At 39.8% G+C, this 27,074-nt stretch overlaps 1 protein-coding gene and 2 long non-coding RNA genes across 5 annotated transcripts in view; 2 read left to right on the top strand and 1 right to left on the bottom strand.

Moving 5' to 3' along the window:
* The window catches only part of stet (stem cell tumor), a 352,773-nt gene that overhangs the window by 274,829 nt on the left and 50,870 nt on the right, over positions 1-27,074 (bottom strand). The window lies entirely within an intron of this gene.
* LOC148937657 (uncharacterized) overlaps positions 1-27,074 on the top strand; it is a 167,969-nt gene that overhangs the window by 120,289 nt on the left and 20,606 nt on the right. The window lies entirely within an intron of this gene.
* On the top strand, positions 8,838-17,806 carry LOC148937658 (uncharacterized). The gene is made up of 3 exons (XR_016138112.1): positions 8,838-13,926; positions 14,020-15,548; positions 15,696-17,806. It is a non-coding gene; the product is annotated as an uncharacterized LOC148937658 (long non-coding RNA).

Genomic DNA, 27,074 nt, shown 5'->3' with positions numbered 1-27,074 from the left:
AAGAGAGAGGACGAGTTAAAGGGCCCTCGGTATGCGAGCGTGGGCGTGGGTCCAGACCTGGACGCGTGTCTCTACGTTCCTTCGGCGTTCGGAGCGGAAGATGCAGGAACGCGAGGGAAAGAGATAGAGTTGAGAAGGCAGACAGAGGTAAGACGCGAAGAGAACGAAAAGAGACGGAGAGGATAAGAGAGACATTGGAGAGAAGGGAAGAGTCTAGCCCGAGAGAGGCGCGATCGCGTCCCGGGTGGGCAGGATCGGTTCGAACTCTCAAAAATTTATGGCCGGCGCTTCGACCTACGAGCAAGAGGTGTTACTCCCGGGTCCTTGGGGCAGGGACCGTAAGATTTACGCAACGCCGGCAGGAGAGGAAGAGAGAGCGAGCGCGAGAGAGGACGACAGGGCGGCAGGGAGCAAAAGGAGATTCACGAATGTGAACGTGTACGCTAACGAAAAGAGCGATCGAGCTCGTTAACGTCCGTCCGGATAATCGATAGTACGGCCACGCCGCCTGATTATCGAGCGAGGGAAAATAGCTCCCTGCACCAAGAATAAATATTTGGACGCTGCACGGGACTCCGCCCGACGACGGTGATGCCGCGACGCCAGACAAAAGCAACGCGACGTACAAAAACGTTATAAAAATTCACTTTCCGCCAACTATTTCCAGTAACAGTACGCTGGAAATACAATAACTTTGTTGCACTATATAATTGCGATGCGTAATATAATATGCCGTTATTACGTTTAAATGTATAATTTATAAAACATAATTTAATAATTGAAAGAAATTATTTAGTTAAAAAAATTCTATTCTCTTCTTCCTACAGACAAAATTATTAAATTTAAATGTAATAAAATTATTTAAAAAATTGATGGTAGTTTAACTTTGAAATTATTCTGGTGTCGTGCATTACCCTAGCACGTAAAAATATAGAATCAGAGCTATATATCAAGATAAATATTTTTTTGCATTATGTCATGCCAAAATACATCATTGGCAAAAGATTTTGTATTGGCCGGACAGAGAGAAACGAGTCGACTGAAATTCTTTTTGAAAGTCACACGACGGATTTTCCGATCATTTGCGAGTGAAATAGTCGAAGCGGAGCGATGTCGGCCGCACCTGCGAGATGATATTTTAAATCACAACGACGGTCTGGTGTGCTCGCGCGCGGAAAAATCATATTTTTCTTTGCATCTGCCAATCAGACTAGCGCTTTCAAAGCACCCCTTTAAGCTAAATCACATAAAACTGGCTGTGACCAAATAAAAATAACGCAGCGTCACTCTTCGATTTCCGTCGCACGTCTATCTACATAGTACGAGCTCAAATTTGACACATGATATTTTCGTCGAAAAATTCACTTTGTAGAAATTCTATATCCCGGTAATATCCAGAAATCGTACGTTATCAATCTGTTGTTCACTCACGCGCACGCGCACGAAAATATTTTCATTAGATTATTTTCTTGTAGAAATCATACGTTTCTTTTCTATTAAATTCATGTCTGGTTTTTGCAGAACTTAAAATGCATTATGTTTATATGTTATTAGAATATTTGATACGCATTAATATTTGTAATGCACGGATTTATATATAATATGTATAAAATTAAAACATGTATATTAAATATTGATCAATTTAGTACAATTATGATATCAAAAGATACATACGTATCATACGTATATATTTCATATTACAATTATGTGAAGAATGTGCAGTATTGGTTATCCATGTGCATGTGATTTTCATCTTCTTATAAGAGATAAAAAAGTGGATTTTATTTAACTTATTAATATATATTTATTATTTATCGGAAAAGCGCTTGATATTCCGGCAATCGCACTATTCATCCGTATTTATTTGCGCCAAAATTGTACGCTATACAAATATGTACAAACGATCGTCGATGGAGCACGTAGTGAGTGACAGAAAAAAAACTACGAAAATGTTTGCACGACAAACTGCGCGATTGTGTAACATTGATGGCAGAAAGCAATAGTTAAACGAGGAGACGACGAAAAGAAAAACGACAAGACAAATCATACAATCGTATAAATACATGTTTGGAAGATAGATCAAATTAAAAAAATGGCAGTTAGCAGAAAATATACGATAACATTACGTATTACGTAGCAGGTAGTGAGGAAAAATTCGGAGGCAGGATAAAAATATCGAAAAAGAGATAGAGTTTGACGAGCACAAACTTTCTGTTTGCAATTATTCCATTTTTCGTACGACGATCATACGACAATCAAAGGAGAATAATAGTAAGTTGATGTATTTGTCGAATTAGACTAATCGTTTTGTAGTGCGAAAAATTTGAAAGACAAGCTCAAGATTGACGAACAAATTTTGAATACGTGATTTAATTCGATGCCATTTATTTGTGCTGTCGTTTCGTTTTTAGGTCCAAGTTGGCATGCACGTCACGATCCGGTGATACCTCGAATGACGACAATATTCGGACGCATAAATATCGCGCTTCGTCGTATTCTCCGCTGGTCATAAAAATGCTCCCGTTTTTTTCACCCATTATTCTGGCATTACGTACATCGTCGATAAGAGAACGGGCATTAGATAAATATCGACGCGAACGTGCGGCACGGCCGCGGAGGGTGTGAGCCGTGCGTTAGCCGGCTCTCTAAAAGGGAATAAAAATGTTTATCGAGCAAACTCCCTGGGGCAGACCACTTCCGTTGCCGCATCGCTGACGGAAAAAGAAAGGGAGCGACGAAAAATGGCCCCGATATCGGGAGGAGGATTTGGGAGGTGGTGGCGAAGGCAGTGGCGGACGACCGAATGAATTTTGAGTGGAATATTACTCCGCATATTAGGACCCGCGCGTCCTCGCGTTGGGCTTCGGCGGGGGTGAAAGAGCTTCGGCCCGTGTTATTGGAAAACGGTAAATATTTCTCGGCATATACGGAAGCTAACGGATATAAAAAGGAGAATGGGAGAGAAGAAAGGGAGGGAACAAGGGGATGAAGTCGAATGCCGGTGGAACCTTGTTCTACGCTACGATCACCGCGCGCGTGCATTTCCGAGAGAAATATTGGCGTGAACGGGGTGAAAGAAGACGAAGGTAAGAAACGGGAAAGCGAGGGAATGGCGAGGGAAGCTGCGGCGGGGAAGGATCTCCTCGGAGGCCTCGTTTCTCCGCGTCGGAATTAAAATCGAACGATCGTTCGCCGCGCGCACGAGAATGCCGCGCGTTCCCTCTGTCTCGCACATTTCCCTCTTCCTCCTCTTCGTATGCGGCATGCGCTTCCTATTTCCCTCCTCTACCCGCACCCTTTGTCTATATCCACGGTAATATCGACGAGCACCGGTGCAATAAGCGCCAATGACTTTCATACATTACCCATCGAATAGCGAACGATTAACGTTAGATACGGCCTTTTCCGGACGACGGGGATGGGAGAGGAAAAGAACACGCGGTGCGGCGAATCGACTTATCGTTTCCGTGGGATACGAACGAACGCCAAGGATCGCGGAACCCCGACTCCCGATATGTATTGTACAATACACGTGATTCCCTGCACCGCCGGTTGCCACGCCGCTACTCTAATCGTGTAACATTCCAGAGGCGATCGTTACGCCTCGCGAGAGTAATGATCGCGCCGCGTAACTCTCTCTCCATTTCCTCTGCTCGCCTTCAAGGTTCTTTCTCTACTTGACGATCCGCCAGCCGAAGGAAGCCTTAATGGCTTTTTGGCGAACGTTCGCTTTTATCGCGATTGCTGCTTATACATTACAGTGTAGCGTGCGCGCCCATAATGCGTTCAAGTGATACTTGAATATCGTTATTATTGAAGACACGCAAAAGACTCATCCGACTGAATAATAATTATTATTATTCGCGATATGAAACGCCCGTCTCCCGTATCTTGTATGCGAGCAATCAATACGCATCTCGTAGAGACAAGTGCATCCAATGGATATTTTAATTTCCTCTCTCTAAGATACAATTGAATATTACCTCACGCTAAAAGTGCACGTATTCAAATTTTTGCTTCAACTCAGTAGTTTCAGATTGCCGAAAATTTTGAGGATTTTGACAAGTATATCTCTCAGAGAATAAATAAACTCCTATAATTTCTAAAAATAGATATGAATCTTAATCTGAAAAATTAAACAACAATTCTCTCTTAATATTTTAGTTGACTCTCGTGACAACTATAATTAGCTATAAATTGCAAAATTGCATAACACGCCATGCGATCTCTATCCCTCTGAATAAATAAAGGAAAAGTTGAGGAAAATCATGAAATCTGAAAGTTCCAGACGAATTCGGATATCTGACAGATATCCTTTGAATGCTGCATATTATTTGACGCGTAAAAGTTGAAAAGCGAAATAAACTTTCACCATGTCAGATACGTCTGTTTTATTCAACGCATTTCCCCCCGCTTTGTCCCATACCGCGCGTTTCGACGCTCGTATTATTGACAGCGCGTTACAGCACCGAAGCATATGTATCGCTTGATGTGGCGAGGCAAAGCTAAACACACATCCACCGGAGAAGTTTATCGAGCACGAGAGCAGTCGAACAAACTAGCCTGCGGGAACAGCCGGGCGGGATTCGAGAGGCAAAGTGCCGAGTCGAAAAGAGAGACCGCGAATTACGGAGAGTGAGAGCAATCGACGAGTGTGCCGTTTGCGCATTTACAGAAAGGGAGACGTGAAACGGCAACACGCGCGACAGCGAGAAGCGAGGATAAACATGACGGTAAACTCGGAAGCGCTTTGTCCGGCGCGGGGTTGGCACGGCGCGATGCGAGTCGCGACGCTCTGTGCCGTTTTCACGGTGGCTTGAATCGCACTCGCCGTATAAACCGCTTACTTGCTCAACGACGAACGAAAACGAGATCCCATAGGGCGTAACATCGTAGAAACCCACCGAAGGAAGTCGAGCTACGAGAGATAGTTCCACGCGCGACACGTACGCGTATGTATCGTGTATATCTGTATCCGCGAGCGGTTCAGAGACAGTGGAGAGACACACTCTAGCGTCGTTGAGGATAAGGATAACGGGGAAGGACGGAAAGAGAGACGGCAATAACGGATGAACAAATATTTGAGCGGCCGTGAGAAACGCGAGTACCATGTAACGCGCGTCGTCGGTGACGAAACGTCACAAGTACGGATAATAGAGGTAGATGGAATAGAGATAGCAGAGAATCAGAAAGTTGATTACATTATTACGTTAATTAAAAAAAATCGAATATTCAAAAGGAATTTATCGTTACACGATATTATTAAATTCAAATCAGAGAAAAAAACATCGTATTTAAAAGTTTTTTTACATCAAGTCTTCAGCTAATGTCATAGTTTTTATTGCATCTATAATTATCTATGTATAATTTTTTTCAATAAAATGCTGTACTTATGAAAACAAAATTCATTAATCTGAAATGAAACGAAACTGATTGATAATTAGAGACACGACATATCCTGAAGAGATATCCGATTTAAACGCCGATTTAGCGCCCATGGAGACGGAGCACGTTTGTAAAAGGAATTCGAAAGAGCGATGGCAAGTGTTTGATTTTCCGTCGTGCCGCGCGCGGAACCGCCACGAACGTACTGCGATTCTCGTAATCGACGTTTCGATAAGCGTGGCAAACGACCGCCATTTCTCGCCTGTAGCTGATTATTCTTTTGCAGTCGATCGCGCGTATAATTCGCAAGCAGAAGGAATATCGGATGGGAAAATGAAGAGAAAGAGAATAGGAACGGATGGTGACTTTTGAAGGTGCTTGAAGTTGATTATTCGTGGTGAGAGAATAATCGAATAAAAAAAGATGCTACAGGAATTTTATTGGTTATTATTTTACGCAATATGCAAGATCGACGTGAGATTTTATTATATCACTATATGTTTTCAAGATAAAATCAATAGATGTCATTATTCAGACATTTTTATAATTATTGTTAAAAAAATGATTATACATATATTAATTGGCTTTGCAAAATCCATTAATATTAATATTAACGTTAGAGAATACAAGAGCAAGAATAACATTTAGGTACGCCATTTACCATGTTATCTTGACAATATTAAGGAATTGACAGATAATCCGAACAGTATTACTCTACGACAACATGAGCCTTTGACAGTTGAGGACCTATAGCTTAAGTTTCATTAGTTTCCATATGAATCCATCCTTGTTCAGAGAAGCATCACTGACAGGAGATGTCCGGGGATCGAGGACTGAGAGTATGAGAGGGATGAAGGAGGGAAGGGTTCGCTCTCGATAAGGATACGATAGTCCACATGGGAATCGCTCGGCTGCTTGGTTCCGCGCATTCGACCCACCTTGATATAACAAGAGAACTACTAAAACTGGTGAAAACGCCCGTTGGGGTGATATCGCCTTTAGCTACAGAACTTACTAAAATGTCACGCGAAACAAGAGACCTGAGATTAAATGACTTCATACTTTTCTCTACATTGAACATTCCCGATAAACTCTGTAGTATCAAGATTATATTTTATAGTTATATTATATTGATTTTACATAGAATTTAATACATGAAATATTTAGAACTTCTACTTAGGATTTCTAAATTAAAATAGAGATTATATAAATACGTGTTCAAAAGATTACATTTTTAATGCGAATTAAAAATGCAAGTCTCTGATGCAAATCTCTCGAATGCAATATTAATCATTGCGAATAAAAATTTCAAATATTTAATTTATCGAATTCTCCAAAATTGAAAGAAATTTTATTCTTTCACAAGTTTCTTTACAAATAGAAAGTAATACTTGATCGTGTTCCCGATATGCGTAATAATAGGAAAAAAAGCAGCTATGAAATCGTATTTATGATCATCTATAAAACATCTATGGACATTTTTCGAGAGAAAATATTATGGGACATGGATATATATCATTTGGCAAATCATATAACGCCTCTTGTAGATTCACATTCACGCGGACCATTTTGCTCGCGATTCATCGACGTTGTCCTCGATTCCATCGAGTTACGAGCACTCGACCGAGACGTAAAGTACTTACATATCGACTACCCTCGAGACTAAACTCAGTTCATTCCACCTAGAAGTGCGTCAGCTTCTCGGTATGCCCTTGGGGTGTACTTTTCTCGATACGCGTCGATTTCCCGGAGGAATCGCACTATTGGACGTATTCCCAGATACTTTCGCGGTCATGCACTTTTCGTATACTCTCAGCCACGTATTCAATTTGCATACGGAATCGGTCTAGCATCTTTACAATAATGACTCCGATTTTAAGGTAATGCGTATTTAAATTATTCAGCGCAGATAACGTAAAATGATCCGTCTTATAAATTTATTTAATAATTTACTATAAATTTACTATAAAATAACAAAAAATTTAATTAAAGTGGAAGTTATAAATTGAAATCCAACATTTGAAACATTTGAAAAAATTTTTTTATACAATTTGACATTTAATTTTGATTTTTGCTGTGTATTAGATTGTAAAAATGCGAGCCATAACTCAATGGCGCAATTAGAAAAAAAAATTGGGAACGGTAAATAAATGTAATTCTAAATTGATTATGTGCTACTTTTTTTTTCTATGCACGAGAAAATTTCCGAGTCTCGACAATGTTGAACGTTAAAAATCGCCTGTGGTCGGTGGACACCTGTTGAATTCACGTGGACTAAATTTTTAATTGCATAATATATGCATATAGAAGGAAAAAAATTATAGACTCGGAAATTTTATTCAAACAGACATTTTTTCCTCCAATGCAATACCGTGCCAATATTCAATCATAAACGATTTACGTTATCGCAGAGATAGAAAAGAGTAAATAAAAGAGATTTCGCTTTTCAATATGGTGAAAAAGAAGTCTGATCATGGTGATTCTACGAGCACAAATCCACACGTGCACAAACTCGCCGGGGGAAGACGTCGTTGGCCGCGATCTCAGAGTTTGCCTCTGCTATCTTGTCCATCGAGGCGCCGCCTTTGCTTACCGAGGCAGATTCTCTTTGCTTTTTTTATCTTCCCGTTGGTTTCGTAAAAGGAAGAGAAATGGGAGAGGCGAAGCCCAACTGAGAGGAGCCGTGGTAGGCGCTGATCGACGCGCAGCGAGTTTATCTTCGAAATTCCTGCATCGGAAATACTTCTAACGAAAATAGTGCCATAACTGTGCAGAAGTGTTACCGTTATATTAAAAAAATATATATATATACAATATATATATATATATATATATATATATATATATATATATAATTTAACTGTAATGCGATATAAAGTACAATAAAATAAATACAAAGACGTTTATTTTTCGCGAGTACGAGATGCGTCTCGAAGATCTACTATTCTATTCTATTAAAATATATCGCATCAATTCGTGCATGTCGCTCCATCTTGTTTAAAGTTACTGGTTTTTGAAATCTGATACACGAGCTATTTTCGGAACAAATAGTTTGCATACAATATAAATATCTCGATTCCGAAAATAGAAACGTGCGCGATATCGACAATATTCAAGCAAAGAATGATATTAATTTTCTTCGAGACACGCGCGAGTAGAAAGACGCGATCGCCGTTTCTCAAACTGCTCCGCTACAAATAATGGAATCAAGTGATCTGTCTTCAATATCGTGAGTCCCGAAACGTCTGTAGGATCTTGCACGGAAGTTCCCAGAGCTTCCAATCGCTCCAGAAGTGGAATCATCAGGATTTTCCGTCTTCTAACGGATTCGCGTCACGTAACGATTCGGTGCTGGGATTTTCTAGATATCAAATCGTATTATAAAGTTGATGATCTCTTTATTTCTTTCTTTCTGTACCTCTCTGTATTTCGCTTTCTTGCGTCTGCGATTGTCTGCCGGTACGAATTCCGGAATTCGCCGGAAGATCACGCAGCATTTCTCGCAAATCGTTAAGCTCTTGCCGGCAGGCATGTAATCGGCACGTAGGCGAGCACGCGACGAATCAATCGGCGAAATTTTTACGCGAACGCGATTACCGATTCTCTTCCGCTCGATTTTGTGTCCCGAGTACGATGATCTTCGTGGAGAACGCGCGTGCACGAAAAAGCAACGGCAATCGATGGAGATACGTGCGACGTCATACCGCGATGAATTCCCACGGGTCGCCGTAAGCTGACGTGAAGGAGCCTGCAGCTGACACGTAATTACCGGTAATGAGATGATACAAAGGCTACGAGTTGCGCCAACATATCGAGCAAAATTGAAATGCATCTTGCGTAAATAGGAGCGCGAGAATTCCACAGAAGTTAAAAGCGTCGCCATTATACAGCCCCGAAACGTATTAGCGATTAAAAAGGCACTCTTGCTTATTGGTCTCGGATTAAATCATAGCGGTTCCCTGTGCTCGTCGGCGTGAACATTCGATACGATCGAGGGAAGATGCAGCTTCGTGAAATATCAATTTTCATGCTTTCTCACTACTCTTGCGTTTGTAAGATCTCTCAATTTCCTGTATCCGGAATCCGTGATAATCAATTAAGTAGAAAACCGATATAAGATTGACCAGTCAGATTAAAATTGCGGGAGCAATCGTGCTTTAAGAAATGGGAGAAAACCGTCCTCGTAATCGCGGAACTTCGTAAATAATAGGAAATCAGCAAATCTCAATTCTAAAAATAAATACACGCTGAGAGCGGAGAAAGCAAATTCCCGTCACAACTTCACAAAGAACATTATTGCGATGAAATATGATACATTATTCTTAATAAACAATATAAATAGAATTAAAATTTTTTTGTTTCAAGAAATCTCACGTGAGATTTTGATTTCGAGGAATTGCTTCATAGGAGGAGAAATTTGAAGTGACTTGAAAGAGGCCACAAAGAACCGAGCTATCAATGTTCAAACCCCTGTGTATTTTAATAAAGATCTCGTCCTCGCAATTCGCACTAGTTTGAGAAATCAAAGAAATGAAAAGAGGGAAGAAAACAAAAAGCCAACGTTTGGTTCGGTTGAGAGCTTGGTAATACCCTCAAATAAAAACTTCAAATGTGCAATTATCGCAACAAAATTCATAAAAAAGATTAATATATTATATTATATTCCATTGAAAAAAATTTTTATATAAATTATAAATACACAACTTTCCCTCTTCTTCCAAAAATTTTATTTACACGATAGAATAAACCGTATAACAATTAAATTATTAAATTTCATAAAATATTTTACTTTTCTGTTTTTTAAAACAAAAGAAACATGAGACGTCTCATTATTGCATCTTACTATACCTATTGTATTCTGAAAACTATTATCAGGCGAAGTGAATATACCAACAAAGAGAGAGAGAAAGAGAGAAAGAGAGAGAGGGCAGGAGAGAGAGAGAGAGAGAGAGAGAGAGAGAGAGAGAGAGAGAGAGAGAGAGAGAGAGAGAGAGAGAGAGAGAGAGAGAGAGAGAGAGAGAGAGAGAAAGGAAGAGAGCAGAGCAAAGCAGAGTAACGGAGCTCAGAGCTCGATGAGAGAGGCCACGAAATGCGGCTGGAATGCCGCCACTCACCGATCATTTGGTAATAGCTACACGTGTATACCATAACGGCCACACGCCGCACAACCCCGACCGCCACCTTCGTTCGTGCCACTCATCTTGTTGCAATATGCGTGAGTTATGCGCCTCGTGTCTAAACGTTTTGCAATTTCGATAGATCCATCCGATTTCAGTACGGTTTCTAGGCGGAAGTGTAGATTCTGTGTGAGCGAAGTGGCACTCTCTGGCAATCGAAACGCGTTAAGTGGATGAGAACGTGGCTGTTGGACAATTATACGCGATATATCGTACGATGGGGCAATGGCAGATTCATCGATACGCAATGTAAATTTAAATCCTTTACCGTTGGGGATAAAAGTCAACGAAAGAATCCGGACTTTCTATCTCGGACAGCTTTGCGCGACGACGCAGATAAGATATTTCTATATGGCTTTTAATACAGCTTCAAGTTAGTGGTTATTTTTAGAAGCACGATTGCATGAAACAGATAGAACAAATTTAAAGTTAACAAACACACGTTTTATCTCGGGGATGTAAAACAGTAGAAAAATACTCTCCCGCAGTTTCAAAAGTTCATTTCGCCTCTGTGTATAGCGTGTAGAATCTCAAAATGTTGTTGCGCGCGTCTAGGGAACTGCATATGCGGCCGTTGACCGCACGGTCCTTGGATGGAGGATAATCGCGGTAGGATAGTTCTCCGCTTTTCGAGCTTGCGAGAGAGGTTGGCGTGCATGCTTGCCGAGCTTGCGAGAGCGTTTGTAAATTTATGGAGCCGCGAGGAGCGTATCCTGCGACGCGGCTGAATGGGAAATTATTATCGCCTTCCCGCTGTTGAATTACTTCTCCGTCGACATGATGCGTCGTATACCGATTGCTCATGGAGGTCGATCCTCATTCTCTGATTTCCATTGTAATAATTAGACGGTTTATACGGAACGACGTTGATTTACGTTACCGAATTATTGAGACGCCATGATATTAGGACAGACCGTATTCGCGATATGTATATAAACATCCGGAAATGTTACATGTTAGATTATCGTTCTCATTTGATTACTTTAATTAATTTAATAATAATGCTGTATCGCAGTATTAGCGTTAGGTGGACTAAATCATAAAAGGTGGACTAAATAATTGATCGACTTTCACGAATAAGAGTGCGTTGTGCTTTAAATTGTTCGATTCAAGGTACGGTCAAAGAGGGTCACGTGAATTATTCGAGAGGCGATTAGATCGACCGCAAAAGCTCGTTTCGCGGTATTACCGGTAGAGAATACGAAATACGGGCATAAAACCGATGTAAGGGATACAACAGATAGTCCTTTAGCATGCAAAGTAGATAACAATAGAGATTATATGAAATCCGTATGGGAAATTATGAGAAGGACACAGCTGAATTGTTTTATCATTTTGGAATAATAAAGCAAGTGCTATAAAAAAAACCTCTCAAAAACATATGTTATTGGACAAAATTCTCACATATGCCTTATGAATATTGTAAAATAATAACGATCAAATTAATATTGTATTTATGTCGTATAGAAGCTGAATACTTCAATTTCAGAAATTTTGAAGAATTCCAAGAAATTTTCAATATAAAAAAAAATTCCAAACCCTCTTTCTTTATAAAATTCTATACTAGATTAGCAAAGAACCATTACGTCTCGTCGCTCTGGCGCGAAACGATGCGGCGCGGCGAGTCGAGCGTGAAATATTCGTGCGAGGATTAGATCGCGAGAGGCCCGACGCGCTTTGTCTCGCATTAATGGCCACACGCCGCGGGACTTTTCCATTTCACGATGCAAGAAGGCGGGCATAGGATGCCCATAGACACAGGGCACGTAAACCTCGCCATCGCCATCGTCGTCGGCGTCATCGTCGTCGCCGCCGCCGCCGCCGCCGCCGCCGCCGCCGCCGCCGCCGCAGCCGCCGCCAGGGTCCGATGTATCTCTTCCACCTCGAGTAAGGCCGAGCGGAAGTAATCGTTTTAACGCGCAATGGCAGCGATCGTTAAGTACGTGCCGGTCCGGCGTTACGTCAGTCGGCGATCGCGCACACGCGATCGAGCGAGGACTACCTACGTACTCCACGCGGCTACGCCTCGGACACATTGCGCCCGACCCACGCGTCCATTGTCTTCCCTTTCGGAGACAGACGGCGCGTGACGTAAGGACGAGGGACAGAGAGAGAAGGAGAGGAGGTTGGAGACAAAGTTGAAGCGAGATGGAAGATGGGAGAACCGGCCGTATGCACGTACCGGCGGATACATTTCATCGGTAGAAAGAATCCGCCTGGAAATTATAGGCAGATATACGCGGATATACGTAGGACGCGGCGATCGCGAAGGGTATATCAAGATCTAACGTCGGGACGCGAGAGGCTCTCATGCGGCACGGGGTAAAAGCGAGGAAGGACGTGAGAAAATAAAGCGCGCGTCGATGATAAATCGAGACACGGGCGGTCGAGTCCAAGCCGGCCGATTGGTAAAACAATGTTCGCAGATGCGGCGGAACACTCGTGGTAGCGGGATTGGCCTTATGTAGTAACCTTGATCATGGATCATAAATCTCATAGGCACGAAGAATGGCAGGAATCATCGTACGAAGTAACGCGGATTCCTCTAACGCGCGATATCGCTTCGGTGCCAATCCGATGAACCTTTAACGGGCAAGGAAAATATATCTTGCGATAAAAAGCAATTTTTAATCGAAAGATATGTAAATTCTATCTGGAAGCAATATTTGAAATTAAATTCTCGACTTCGATCTTTCGTCGTACTCTTAATTACAAAATTCCCTCTACTTGTGGACTAAAAAAAAAAAAAGGACCGCGATGACGACGAGTCTCGTTGCTCCTTGATGAGATCACGCGATAATTTTTTAAGAAGAATTTCGGAGTACGATGTCAATGCTGCGATACGTTGCTCCTCGATTTACGTACACGGATCACGAGATGAGAGGGAACGAGAGACGGAACGAGAGATCAGAGGAGAGGAGAGGAGAGGAGACGAGACGACACGAGACGAGACGAGACGAGACGCGGCGAATCGTATTCCGCGAGTCTCACGGCTCAGCCTCGACGTGAATCATACCAGTTCCGGTCCGACCCACGCGTACGTGTCCCTGAAACAGCCGGTCTCGCGCTCGTCTCGACGCATCCCTCCGGTCTGAGTGCTCGTCTCGATTACGGCCGCAGTTTGGGAGGAATTTTGTCGGTCGAGTTCTCACGCTTTTTTTTTTTCTTCCGCGAACACGACGCGACGCTACGCGACGCGGCGTGTACGACCGTTTTATCAGTGTGCTAAAACGGTGTCCTCCATCGTTCATCGTTACCGATTTAACGCTCATGGTGACATGCGTTTCTAATTTTAGATATCTACGTCTGACAAACTCAATATTACGCGCATTGATGACGCTAGCTAAGGGACCACTTACACGAGGTAATAAATATACAAATATTTAATGAAAACTGATCAACAATTCGTAAATTTAATATTGTACGTAATAATTTTCAATGTTAATTGATGTTATAGATGTATGAATTATCTTTTCATGTTAAGAAGCGATTCGTTTTTCTTATACGTTATGAGGTCTTAGAACAAAATTCTTTGTAATAAGGCTTAAGGTAACAATTTCTCTGCGGAGAAATTGCTGGATCATCTGTCCATAAGTTGGGACTGCAAAATAACGAACGGGTTAATTCTCACGCTGACGGTCTTTCGTGTAGAACGGAGACGGAGACGGTACGTACCATCCAATTATGCCTTGGTCTCGTGCGCGTAAGCGTCATTTAATCGCAATCTACGTGACTAGTGGGAATCAAGATGTTAACTCCGGTATAAGACACGAAATAGACACTCCGCGCGCCGAGAAGCAAAACGAGCACACGCACATTTCTCGTTCTCCTATATCATCCCGTATGACAAATTTTCTCATTGCGAGTTATTAATCGGTGACTATCGATATCCGTCCAATCCTGATCGAACTCGCTGCATCATTGAATAAAGCGAGTCTTCCAAGGAATAAACTGTAATCCTATAGATCGATTTTTATATATATATGTCACAATCATGAATTTGAAAATCGCAGAGAGAAGAAAGATATATTTTTAGCTCGCACGCACATGCACGATGTAAAATTTATAGTTATCCTTGTGCAGATTCTTTGGCGGATCGTCGTGATATTCAAACCGTCTCCTCTCGTAGCCCTTTCTCAATTCGAGAATGAAATAAATTTCAATATACGTAAGATTTTATGAAACACGAACTCCGTAGTTCTCTCCGTACTTCTCTCAAGTCCGTAATAAACTTTCGGTCAATGTTTGCAATACGTTCCATGCTGCGGCTGAAATCCTTTACCTTTATTTTACGATGCGATTGAGAACGTAGATTGATTCTATAACAAATATGAATGAAACAAAATGTTATATCGACAGTCATCGTGTCATTTCCTGACACAACGGCTTGAGCCCTAAATATGAAATACGAATAATCTTGTTCAGTAATCTTTAAACATACGGCAATATTTAAACATACGGGATATTTTTTCATTTTTATAATCATTTGTTAATTTCTCCTAGATATTTATATTTATAATTTTAATAAAATATATTTTATAATAACAGTCGCAAATATCTCAATAATTTAAAACTTTAGTAGCAAATGAAATACATAGTAATATAAAGCGCAATGTAAAATTTCGTAAAAAATACTTATAATAAAAAAACTCTTACTTAAAAAAATTCTCTTTTTACATAATTCTTTATATAATTCTTTGTAACTTCAGATTTCAAAATCACGTTTAATAACACGTTTAATTCTATGAACGATCTACAGGTACATCCATCAGTCTTAATTTTAGATGCAGAGACATATATGGAAATTCACCTCGAGGGAATTTTATTCTAGACTCTGTGACAGTATCTATGTCCTTAATATGTCTGTCGCTTTAGACGTCTCTTTGATAGTAACTGTTACCTTTACTTTGTAGGCACTGTTACTTTTACTTTTGTAAGTGTCAGTTTCTGAACTGTCCTACATAGATAATGAAATAGAAGTGCTATGTGAGTTATCTATAAATAGAACTATAATATTCAATCCATTGTCTTTTTAATATTTTATGTTATTGTCTCAAATTTTCTAAAATAATTTTCGCATGCATTGCAAATTTATTGCACATACATTAGATTAATTTAGGTCAATTTTTTCAGAGTCTTAGAAATAAAAGAATTTCGTTGAGTGAATACTTTGAATGCCCATCTATTGTAATCCAGCACGGCCATATGTCTCAAGACAGTTCTGTGCTCGCGAGTGGGTCTTGAGCAATCGCTCCGCTCTCGTCGCGAGACTAAGGCAGTCACAAGGGGGACACAATGCAACGAACGCTCTGTCGGTACCCTATTATAAGGACCCCCACGCCCTCTCGAACCCCACACGACTCGTAATACGAGAACGGGACTTTGTGCCACGTAATGCTGGCGCAGCACGGAAGTCGCAGGCGTTCCCGTTGGAACGTGAACTTCCAGCCCCTTCCCCCCTTTAGACCGGACCTGTGCGGGCAGGAACTGGAGCCCGAACGACCGGAAGATGTTCCGGAACGGCAGAGTAGCGATAGCGGCGACTCGAACGAGGAATATTTTATTGAATAATTTGACAACGATTGTCCGAGAAGCGTGCGATTGTGTGACATTGATCTTTTGTAATTTTACACTCCTCATTGTTACGAATTATAGCAAAAAATTGCAAAGGAATGAAGGAGCGAAGAAATCACAGAAGAAATTATTGTACAAGTTTCGATAAATCTCTACAAAAGCAAACTCTTATATTCTCATATCATATTTTATGTCATATAATTCAGTCGTTTAATAATACTTGTAATATGAGTGACATTATATATACATTATATATTTTCTTTATCTTAAAAAAAATCTTCCAAAGAAATTTAAAATACAAAATCCAGCTACTTTATGCTAATAATTGTTCATAATTCTATGAGAAGAGAATTTAAATGTTCACTTTTAAACAATTAATAAACTTGCAGAAAGACGTTGAATTTATTTTTCTATCTCTTACTATCATCGTACTTAATTGCTCAATTATATAATATAATTACTCATCTCTATTTATTTTTCGATGTTGAATGAAATGCCGAGCGGGGCGTTTCTTAATTGGTTTTGTTGCGATAACTTTGGAATAATTGATAAAAGGGAATAATAAAAGAATCGATGAATAATCGCTACACTTTGTTTGCACGAACGCTATTTGTGATTACGCATATATCATCGATGAAAAACCAGTCCAGGGGACTTCGTTATTACAGGATATCGAGCGTCGTAGGCGCGAGCGATCTGATATTTTTCCACGCTGAAACTCCCGCCGCCGCTGCCGCTTCTATTAATTACGCGGCTGTCGTTCGCCGGTGGTAGGTTTCGCGGATCGCGCGATGCCGACGGCGCCGATGCGCGGGCATCGTTAATTTCCCGGGGCTGATTTTCCCGCGATTCGACTCGAAACGCTGAACGTTTCGAATCGCTTCGCCGCATCGCGCGCCGTTTTTCACTCTCGGCTACCGTCGTTCGGCGTGCTTCGATGGGCACGCATGTGTGCGCGTGACACGGCCCACGATGGGGTGGTATCTCTCGCCCACAGTTCTTTTTTTTCACGAAAAACCGCTGACGAAGACGAAGAATCGCGAACCAGTCCGATAGAGCGTGAAGGCGCGATAACGCGCTGCTGTTTCTCTGCTGGTTTCGCACGTCGATTATGCGCGCGCGCACGCCACACACACACACACACACACACACACACACACACACACACACACACACACACACACACACACACACACACACACACACACACACACACACACACACACACACATGATTATGACAAGAGTTTAGTTGCGATATAAACTTGTTAAGTTAAGCACATGACAATAATTAATAGAAAAATAGTGGGTAGAATATTTCAAAATTTTTTGGAGAGGTGCTACGATATTGAAAATCGAATCTCCACATATTAGATAGGAGGTATGAGTTTCTACAAAAGAGTAATAGAAAATTTTAATTTAAAATTAAAATATTAAAATACACAGAAACGTTCTTAAAAGAAAGTTGGAAAGAGTTGAAAGTTGTCATCAATTAGATTGCTAAAGTAAACGACTGCGTATTTGCTAAATAATCCAAGTTTCATAAATATTCTTTATATATCTTATTAAGAAGTGAATTTCTTGGTCGCCAATATTTTCAAGTAAAATTCATATAAAAATCGTAAGGAGACAAGATGTTCGCCGACTTGTCGCAAAAATAATTTATTTCGTTCTTTTGCCATCCTTTACGATAGGTGCTTGTGATTTCTCGTTTGTTTTTTCATTGGAATTAGTGGATCAATCAGAGAGAAGGAGAGGGAGAGAGAGAGAGAGAGAGAGAGAGAGAGAGAGAGAGAGAGAGAGAGAGAGAGAGAGAGAGAGAGAGAGAGGAGAGAGAAAGCGGCAGCACGAAGGGGGACTAAAGAACGTAGGATGGCATCGGGATAGCGCGGCAAATTTATGTCCAATTTAGTGGTAGATTCGGAAGCGGCGAGCGAGCGAAATTTTCGCACGGAGATTTCAACCCGCACGGGCAATAAACCTTCGACTAGCCGAGCGGATACGCGCGGCCAGAAAGCTGTGCGAATATACGCGCGTCACGAGAGAGAGGGAGAGAAAGAGAGAGACAAAAGAATGGAACATACGCAAAGAGAAAAGGAGAAGCGAATAGAAAAAGGGGGTTGAGAGCATTGAATGACGGGGGGGGGGGGGTGCATGAGGTAGGAAAGCCGACAAACGCAATCGAGATTGAATATCGAAGAGCATGGCGAACGGGAATTTTCGCGAGTGCATGTGCAGACATATTTAGGGTGGATCCGATTTCGATTGGAAAATATATTTTCACGGTTTACGTCGCCGAACTCAATGGAGACTAAATGCATTTAGGCGCTTTGATTACAGCGCTCGATCAGGAATCGGTGGAACTTATCAAATATTTAATATGTATTACACACAAATTCACGAATATCTGAATCCGAGTGTTATTAATCGAACGTGAAAATATCTGGATATTAATACAATATTTAAATAATGATAGAATGATATACGGATTTAAATCAAAAAATGTTTGCATCTAAAGCTCTCGATTTACAAATTATCTTATTACAGATTATTTATTATTGCCACGTCTTTCTGTTCGATATGCTTTTCTCGTGATTACAGGTAGATACAAAGACATGATTAAGATATCAAAAAACAGAGGAAAAAAAGAAAGAAAGAAGGAAAAAAAGCGTGGACATAGTTTTCTTGCTTTTATTCATCATAGCAATCCATAATACCTTGAAGAAGAGAGAGAGAGAGAATTTTCCTCTTTCTGCTTCACCACTATACCACATTCGTGCACTTCGGCGTGACGGTTGCAACCAGAAAGTGCCAGACTGCCTCGTCAGATTCCGTCGCCGTTGTTTTGTTCTCGTTAGGTGACTGCCTCTTCGCTAATGAATCCTTTTCGTAATTAAACGGCAGCGAAGCGCAATCTCCAGAGGAGACTTCTTTAATTAACGACAATTAACGGCGGCAATGATTACGAGGCGCGGAAGATGACGAGGACAACGATGGTGGCTGCGCAATGTGATATGCATGTTTCTTGATTTCTCTCGTGCTTTCTCTCTCTCTCTCTCTCTCTCTCTCTCTCTCTCTCTCTCTCTCTCTTCCGCGTTGATCCCCGCTCATTTAAATTGTCAACGACGACTTCGCGCGTGCTTCGACTGCGAGAGAGACCGCCTATTTCCCGCGCAAAAGTCGACCGTCACCACGCAGATATTTAATGATGCAAATGCATCGTCACGTTGTTACTACTGACGCTGCAACTGTTCCGATATAATCCGATATCCCTAATTTTTTTTATTTCAGCTCACACGTGACATCCAGGATGCAGGAAAAATTTTGAAATTTAGAAAATCAATATGCGTCTGTTATCCTCTTTTATCAAATTCAAAAGACTGCAATCTCAATTCATATATCATTTTATATTTATTTAATATTTTGCTTCTTTCTATCGCGTGCGCGTATAAATGATAAACAAGAAAATGGCGAAAAAAATAATTCTAAATAAAATAATAAAAGTTATCCTAATGAAATAATTCTAAAAAATAATAAAAGATAATTCTAAAACTCTTACATCACTTTGCAATTATATTTGTTAATGTTGATTCTCAGATTATAAGTTTACAAAGAGTTTTCGCACTGTCCGTTTTTTCAATGATGTATATTTTTTAAAAAATTGTGAAAAATTATGACGTTAATTTAATAAAAATTATAGTAGCGAAATATTGATAGAGAAATTCAAGGTAAGTTATATTTTTGTATATATTTTCTCGTTTTGTATATATTTTTCGTCTTCTTGGAGATTTAGAAGAAAAAAGCAATGCGAGCGTAACGAGTAAACGTACCGAAGTGTATAAACGAGACTGTCGTTGAATATTTCCCTGCTCGTATATACCAAGAGAATATATACGCCGCGTATATCCGGTGGACGACACGGAAAAGCGATCGATCGCCTCGTGATCGCCTCTCTCGAGCGCGTATTCGGGGACGCAAAGAGATCTCCACGATGCCTCCATCGGGGGCGGCACTTTACTCGTCCTCCGGATCGGTGCACGTCCGCAGGAATAGCGATCCTGCGGGAATAGTGTCGGGAATATCCAAAACGGACTGTGTTGGCGGCCGCGCATCGGATTTATAGTGTAATGCAAATTTATCGGAATTTTATTCACCCCCCTCCACCCCCACCGTCGATATTTTCTTCTTTCCGTCGCCCGCGCTCGCTCGCGGCGCGAAGGAGGCGACGAGGCGCGCGGAGCAGAACAGAGAAAAGGACAAAGTTGAGACGACGGCGTATACTTCCTAAGGTTCTTAAAAAAAAATCACGATTTCTCGTAAATTATGAGTGTCATCAATTTCTATCTTGGTCTCATTGCGACCGCCATAGCGGTACGTTACCACCGTTGTCTCCCTCTATCTCTCGGGGTCGAGAGGAGCGCTACAGAGGCACACGGGAAAGAAAGCAAGAAAGGGCGGGAGACACGAGAAAGGGAGGGTTACCGGCGCGGCGACCGTCGCTTTATTATACCCCTGTTCTACCCTCCGTGCCTTCGTTCCTTTCGGTGTCCCGCAAGAACCGTAAAAGCGCTGCGCCGAAGAAATATTACGAGCGCGATTTCATGGCGGCCGGCTGCACACTGACTTATATACACGGTAGTAAGGATGATCTCTCTCGAAAGACGGGTATTGGACGTATATCACCGGGATACGGATACTGATCATGGGGCTTACAGATACACACGTGAAACACCAACGACCGCGTAATGCACCGGCTAGGATATATCGGTCTGTAAAATATCTTTTGTACACCAGCGCAGCAAAGATGGAATTATCGCGCGACAAATTACTAGAATCGGAACAGCAATGAGAGCAAAAAACAGCAAAAAATTTCTCTCTTTTCTCGGATTTGTTATTTATCATTTTAACTTTATTACGATCACGTATTTTTTAGCGGCAATGAAAACATTAATACTAGATATTTTTCACTGTAACTGTCTCATATTGCTGAAATTAAAATGAAATTATAATTATCAGAAAAATATTCAAACGTAAAAACTGCATAATAAGTATAGCTAATTAATTAAAAATAATATTCTGAAAGAATTAAAAGATTTAATTCACGTACATTTTAAAATAATTGTTTAAAATTCTTATCTCAGTTGCCAGAAAGTTTTCATATATGCGAAATGGTATTGAAGTTCTTTGAGAACACTGCAGACAGAACAGATAGAAGTTTCAGCAAAAGCTAAACAGCTATAGCAAAGCTGCAAACAGCAAGATATAATCGAACGCGCATCAGACGCGCTTTTACCTGCCTTTAGAGTGAAGCTATTAGAGAGCGCGACAAGAATTCATCAATATGAAGCTAAGAGCATCCAAAAGACACAGAACAATAAGCAATTAAAGTACTTATTAACTATTGTGATCTCATTCGAGTGGTCATTAGAGCGTCTAGAGCTTAAATTACTTCCAACATCCAAATTCCCGTCCCATTACGAATACCTATTTCACAGTGAATTCAGCACTTTCTTACTCGGCTTCATTCTCAGCCAGCTAAGACGATCAGTTCGCCGAGAAGTTAAGGCGATCAGTTTCATGGTAAGTCTCTCTATCTAAAGAGCTGAATGTTGGAAATAACTTACGACCGACACAATATTTTATCGTCCTCGTATCGGTTAGAAACATCTCAATACTAGAAAACATCTCTGTAGCCTTATTGCTCATGTCGGGGAAAATCAAATATCTCTTCAGCAGGCTTCACGCTGTGAGAAGCACTCCATCCAACATTATTATCCTGTTTGCATCATCCTATTTATGGAAAAAAGTCCTACGCAATGAGTACCTTCTTATTTCAGGAAGCCAGAGATATAGCGAAAATAACTCCCGTGAAACCCATAAAATCTCTATCACGAATCTCTAACTAGATAACGAATAAATAAGAATATTATAGATAATGTAACGATTTTTTTAAATTTTTTTTATTTTTGATTAGCGTCATAATTTTGATTAGTGTCCCCAAAGTAAATTATAAAATAAAAAATCAGGAATATAATTTAAAAAAATAAAATTTTACATCTTTTTAGATGCCTTTTATTAGATGCCTATCCTTTAAAGATCTTTTTATATCTTTCAAGTTAGAGTAAAAAGTTTTCAGAAAAATATTTTCAGATGCTAATATATTAATATCTGCATTAATTTATAATATATTCGAAAATAATATTTGATTTGAATATGTTAATGTGCAATATTAATATTTTAACTTTGCGTTAGAGTTGTATTAATATTATTTATGTATATTAATATTATATTTGAATTTGTTTGAATATGTCGAAGGTAAAGTTTCGCGGAACAAGACAATTTTGACATGTCGGGGGGTATTCGTATTTTTATTGATATCGCTCAGTCTGCGAGTTTTCCGAACTCATAACTTTGGATTTTTAAACTCGGAGTATACTGCAAAGCAGTTACTACGAAGTCACGAAACGACCGCTCCGACTAAAACGGGCAAATCCTCGAAGGGACTACGGTGATTTTCCAGATGGACGAAGTTTTAAAGCATATCACAGGATGGTACGCGTCTCGGTACGACAAGTGTTTTCCGAAAGCCAACAAGGAAAAGTCTGTGTAATCCCAACGGTTCTCCTCCCAAAGTTAACTAAAATTTTCTGCCTCTGTGAGTGCACCGCAATATCAAACCATGTTAAAATGCGAACGAGAAAATCGTAAAATTATGGATCGTGAAATTGTGATGTACATAAATTCTCAATACTCGTTATATTCTTTTTATGTGAATGTAAAATCCTTTGAAATAATTGCTCATGTTCTCTATCGATTTGACAAGTTTTTTATTGCCACGGCAGAAAGTAATTTTGCGATCAAAAACTCGGATGTCTGTAAAGTTTAACAATGATTTGAAAAATGTCACAAAAGGAAGTCGTATCAATTTAATTAGCAGTTATGAAAGCGCCGAGTTCGTTATTAATTGAACTAGCAGATCCAATTAAAAGGGACAAAGGTACGTGAATATTTGTGCGTAGACATTTTTATAGCCTCTTTTTGCCGCGAATCGATATCAAGCAGAGTTTTCGCAGCTACGTTCGGCCATGCGAGTTCTCCCCACGCTTATACCGCTATTTTTCATACTTTAAAAGCTTAATCCCACGAATTTATGAATTCTATGCTTCCTGTACCCTTCTCTTTCTTGCCCTTCTGTTTCTTTTTTCTCAGCGCCGTCCATCAAGATCGCTATTCCTCTGGAAAGAATAAGATAGTCGGGCAAAAAACGGGCAAACCGGGAAAAAATTGTGATTTTTCAGAGATGGAAGCTAATAATTTTTAGAGGCCAGTATCAGTATGAAAGCAAAAAGTTCTAAAAAGAACGACTAAACTTTAATATTTAACTTTATTATTGATTATAAGATTATTCAAATCTACTATATGTAATCTACTATATGTAATCAATAATTTTAAAGTAATTTTACAATAATTTAAAATAATATTTCAATAATAAAACTAATTTTAAAATAAATATAAATAAAAGTAATAATAACAATAAGAATATAAATAAAATATAAATAATAATAATAATAATTTAAATATATCTAAGCAAAAGTATCAAGATTTTTAATATCTTTCAACTTGAATTTCATAGATTCATCTTGCTACAATATCTTACAATTAGATGGAAATATCAATGAGGCAAAATCCAAATATACAAAATTTACGACAAAAATAAATATTTGTCGTGACTCTCCCAGGCGTAATCTAAATTACGAACCTCGCAGATAATGCTGACGAGACATGCGTCTATGATATCGCGAGAACAAAGTACGTCTCGAGCCCGACGTAAAATATAAAGGACAGCATCGATCGGCTTGCACGACTGTTTCAGGGGTTGCGGCCGTCACTTTTTCATTTGGGATTATCGCGACCGCTGTAGCGCGAGCCTTTGAAAAATTAGTCGGGGGCCTCCCCTCCGTTCTAGGATCAGCGCCAGCTTTTTTCCCGCGCGATGTAGCGGCCACAAAAGGGTGGACGGAGACAATAAATGGGATCGAGAACTCGCGGAATACGCCATTTACTTTCGTGCTCTTATCACGCCCCTTCTCATTCAACCCTCTCGCCTTTGTATTTTTCGCAAATGCGAGGAAACCCAGACAAGAGAGCGAAACGGCACAAAGTTAACAGGAGATACTGATAACGCTGATAGCAATCAACAAATTCGACGTGATTACTTAACGTGATGCACTGGGCAAAATCGTGCGATCGCATTAGAGATTCATCGAGAATCCGAGATATTTTATTACCACAATTTGGCGAGCGTTCGTTCCATTATATGCGGGCGATTCGTTAATTCGGTCGGGGTCACGATGCGAGAAGAGCTTGCGATGCTCGCGACGCTACGGAGCGCAAAAAGGAGCGTCAAACGAAGTTGCATCGTTGAGCGATCAGACTGGCTGGCAGCCAAGCTAACAGTTGATTTCGATGCGAGCCACACCGGAATACCGGAGAGCACGGCCGACTGGGAATTGGTCAATGTCCGGGACCACCGGATATTATGCTTCGCCACGGTCGAAAGACTCTCGATAGATAAAAATAGTGTGACACGAACGTATATGTGTTTATTATTCAAGCCCTTTGATAATTAAACTAAGTAATATTTACAGTTAGGAATTTTGAATAAACAGGAACTACAGCTCAAGATATTGAACATTGGATACACATATTATATGTATATATTTCTTTTTATAAAAGAGCCCCGAGAGAATACGCTATCGTATAAAAAATAAAATGGTAATAAGGATGAATAAAAGTCTTTGAAGTTATGCGACACCACATACGGTACAACGTTCGATAGATCACATTCAAGCGTGAATTGCAAACTTTATCGCATTGGTACGCGATATAAAAAACGCAATAGACTGATTCAAAAGGAGGTTGCGTTTTAGAGATCTGAACGTTTCATTTTAAACCCAATTCCCGGCAAACCAGCAATCCGCGCGCAACAATGGAAATCTGCACCCTTCGACATTCCCCGCGCTGCACACAACCCCGTAAGCATTCGACGCATCCAGTTCTCGAATTTTAATTATTATGGTTCAACGTGTTAATTAGCAACTGACCACTCCTCACACCGACGCACATTCACAAGTTCTTCTCCCGATACGATGTTATCCACTCAACCTTCCGTAACGAAATCACGAAATATCGATATATCGAGCGTACTTTACATCTTCGATCGCAATCATAAAAACAATATAGTAATACAACGACTGGAAATATACTTTGAATAATGTAGTGCTGATTTCTCCGCAGAGCGTGTCTGCAGTAAAATCGTGTAAATAAAATTATTTATTTAGCCACAGGATACGACACGTTAAAAAGGCGAAAGACTAAAATATAGTTGCATCCGCAGTCCCCCTGGATATCTACTAGGAAATGAATAAAGCACATTTACTTTACGACATAGCTCGTAAACGGGCTTATAATGTCCCGATAAAAAGTCATCCCCTATTCGCGATAATCGTATCGATCGTCGTTCTTTATAACGTTTCCTCACGTAAAATATAATCGACCTGGTGTGACGTAAAGCCGTCTAATATATTAATAGCTGAATTAAGGCGCTCATAGTTTTTCGTTCAGACATCGTTAACGTAATTTTTCGCCGATAGTCATCTCGGTCTATAATATTACGTTCCCGATATATAGATTAATAATTTACTCAGTTCAAAATAAACGTACATGTAAAAATAAAGATGAGAACTTAGATACTTTTAGTAATCAATAAATAAAAAAGAATTTAATAAAAATTAAGCTTCTCATTGTGTTCTCATATATTTTTTTGATATTTTCATGATACTATTACTAATCATAATATGACTTCATTACCAAGCTTTGTTAAACATCACATGTTGCGGATTTTGGTTTTCAATAACAAAGTTTCGCTTATCCTATATTGTACATTGGCAATGTTCGTATCGAATTCCATGAAGCATTATCTGACCACAGTATCGTTTTGTTAAAATTAACAGAAAATCTATTCGCTAGACCTCCCAGTTTAGGTCAGAACTCTCGATTCAGAACAGGTCGCTGACTGAACGATAATAATGTTTGCCTCGCGGAATTGCCTCTGTATTCAGTATCGAAACTCACTTATAGTACTTCGCACAAACAGCTAATAATAATACCGATCTAGAATTATGCATTACTTGAGAACAGAATACTCCTGTTTCAATCATAAATTCAATTAGTATTTAACATTCTCTCTCTCTCCACAATTCTATCTCTCTCTCTCTCACTCTCTCTCGATAATAGCGCTTATCCTGTTAATATTATGCCATTATTAAACTAGATACATCGCATACCGATGAATTTTCATCCAGTATATATAAAGCAATTTCTACTAATAGTTTCCATAACTAGATTCGTAGACATATCATATAATTGCTACGACATAAATCGTCATATTCTTTTTAAATAAAAAAATCGATATTAAAAAATATACATTAATTATTAAACATTATTAAATTTTAATTATAACGTCTAATACGATTAATATCTAATATAATAAAAATTAACAGCATAATGTTAGTATGATTTAAAATAAAGTTAAAATAAAATAAAAGACGTTAAATAAAGAGCATGAAATTTTAACAAAATGCAGAAGAGAGATTGGAAAAAAAATCGAACGTTCTTTACTCCATCTTTCTTTAATTCTCCCACAGTTAAACCCCAAAGTTAAATTATTTCGATTGGCGATTTATTATTCGCGTCCCATCTGTCGCAATTACTTTGCCGGTGCGACGGCGAACAGCCGCTAAAGCGACAACTGGCATCTCATAAATACGCGATGCGATTCGCGCTCATTCTCTTTAAGAGCTTCTGTATACTTAAAGTTACTCGTCTTGGCGCAAGAACCGTCGAACCTTTTCTCGTCCTCTCACCATTCTCGCGCTCT

This window comes from Pogonomyrmex barbatus, unplaced genomic scaffold, assembly GCF_055798465.1.
Source record: "Pogonomyrmex barbatus isolate J1 unplaced genomic scaffold, ASM5579846v1 scaffold12, whole genome shotgun sequence".
NCBI classification, from domain to species: domain Eukaryota; kingdom Metazoa; phylum Arthropoda; class Insecta; order Hymenoptera; family Formicidae; genus Pogonomyrmex; species Pogonomyrmex barbatus.
The sequence above is the reverse complement of the archived record's forward strand: the minus strand, read 5'-3'. Positions and strand labels throughout refer to the sequence as shown.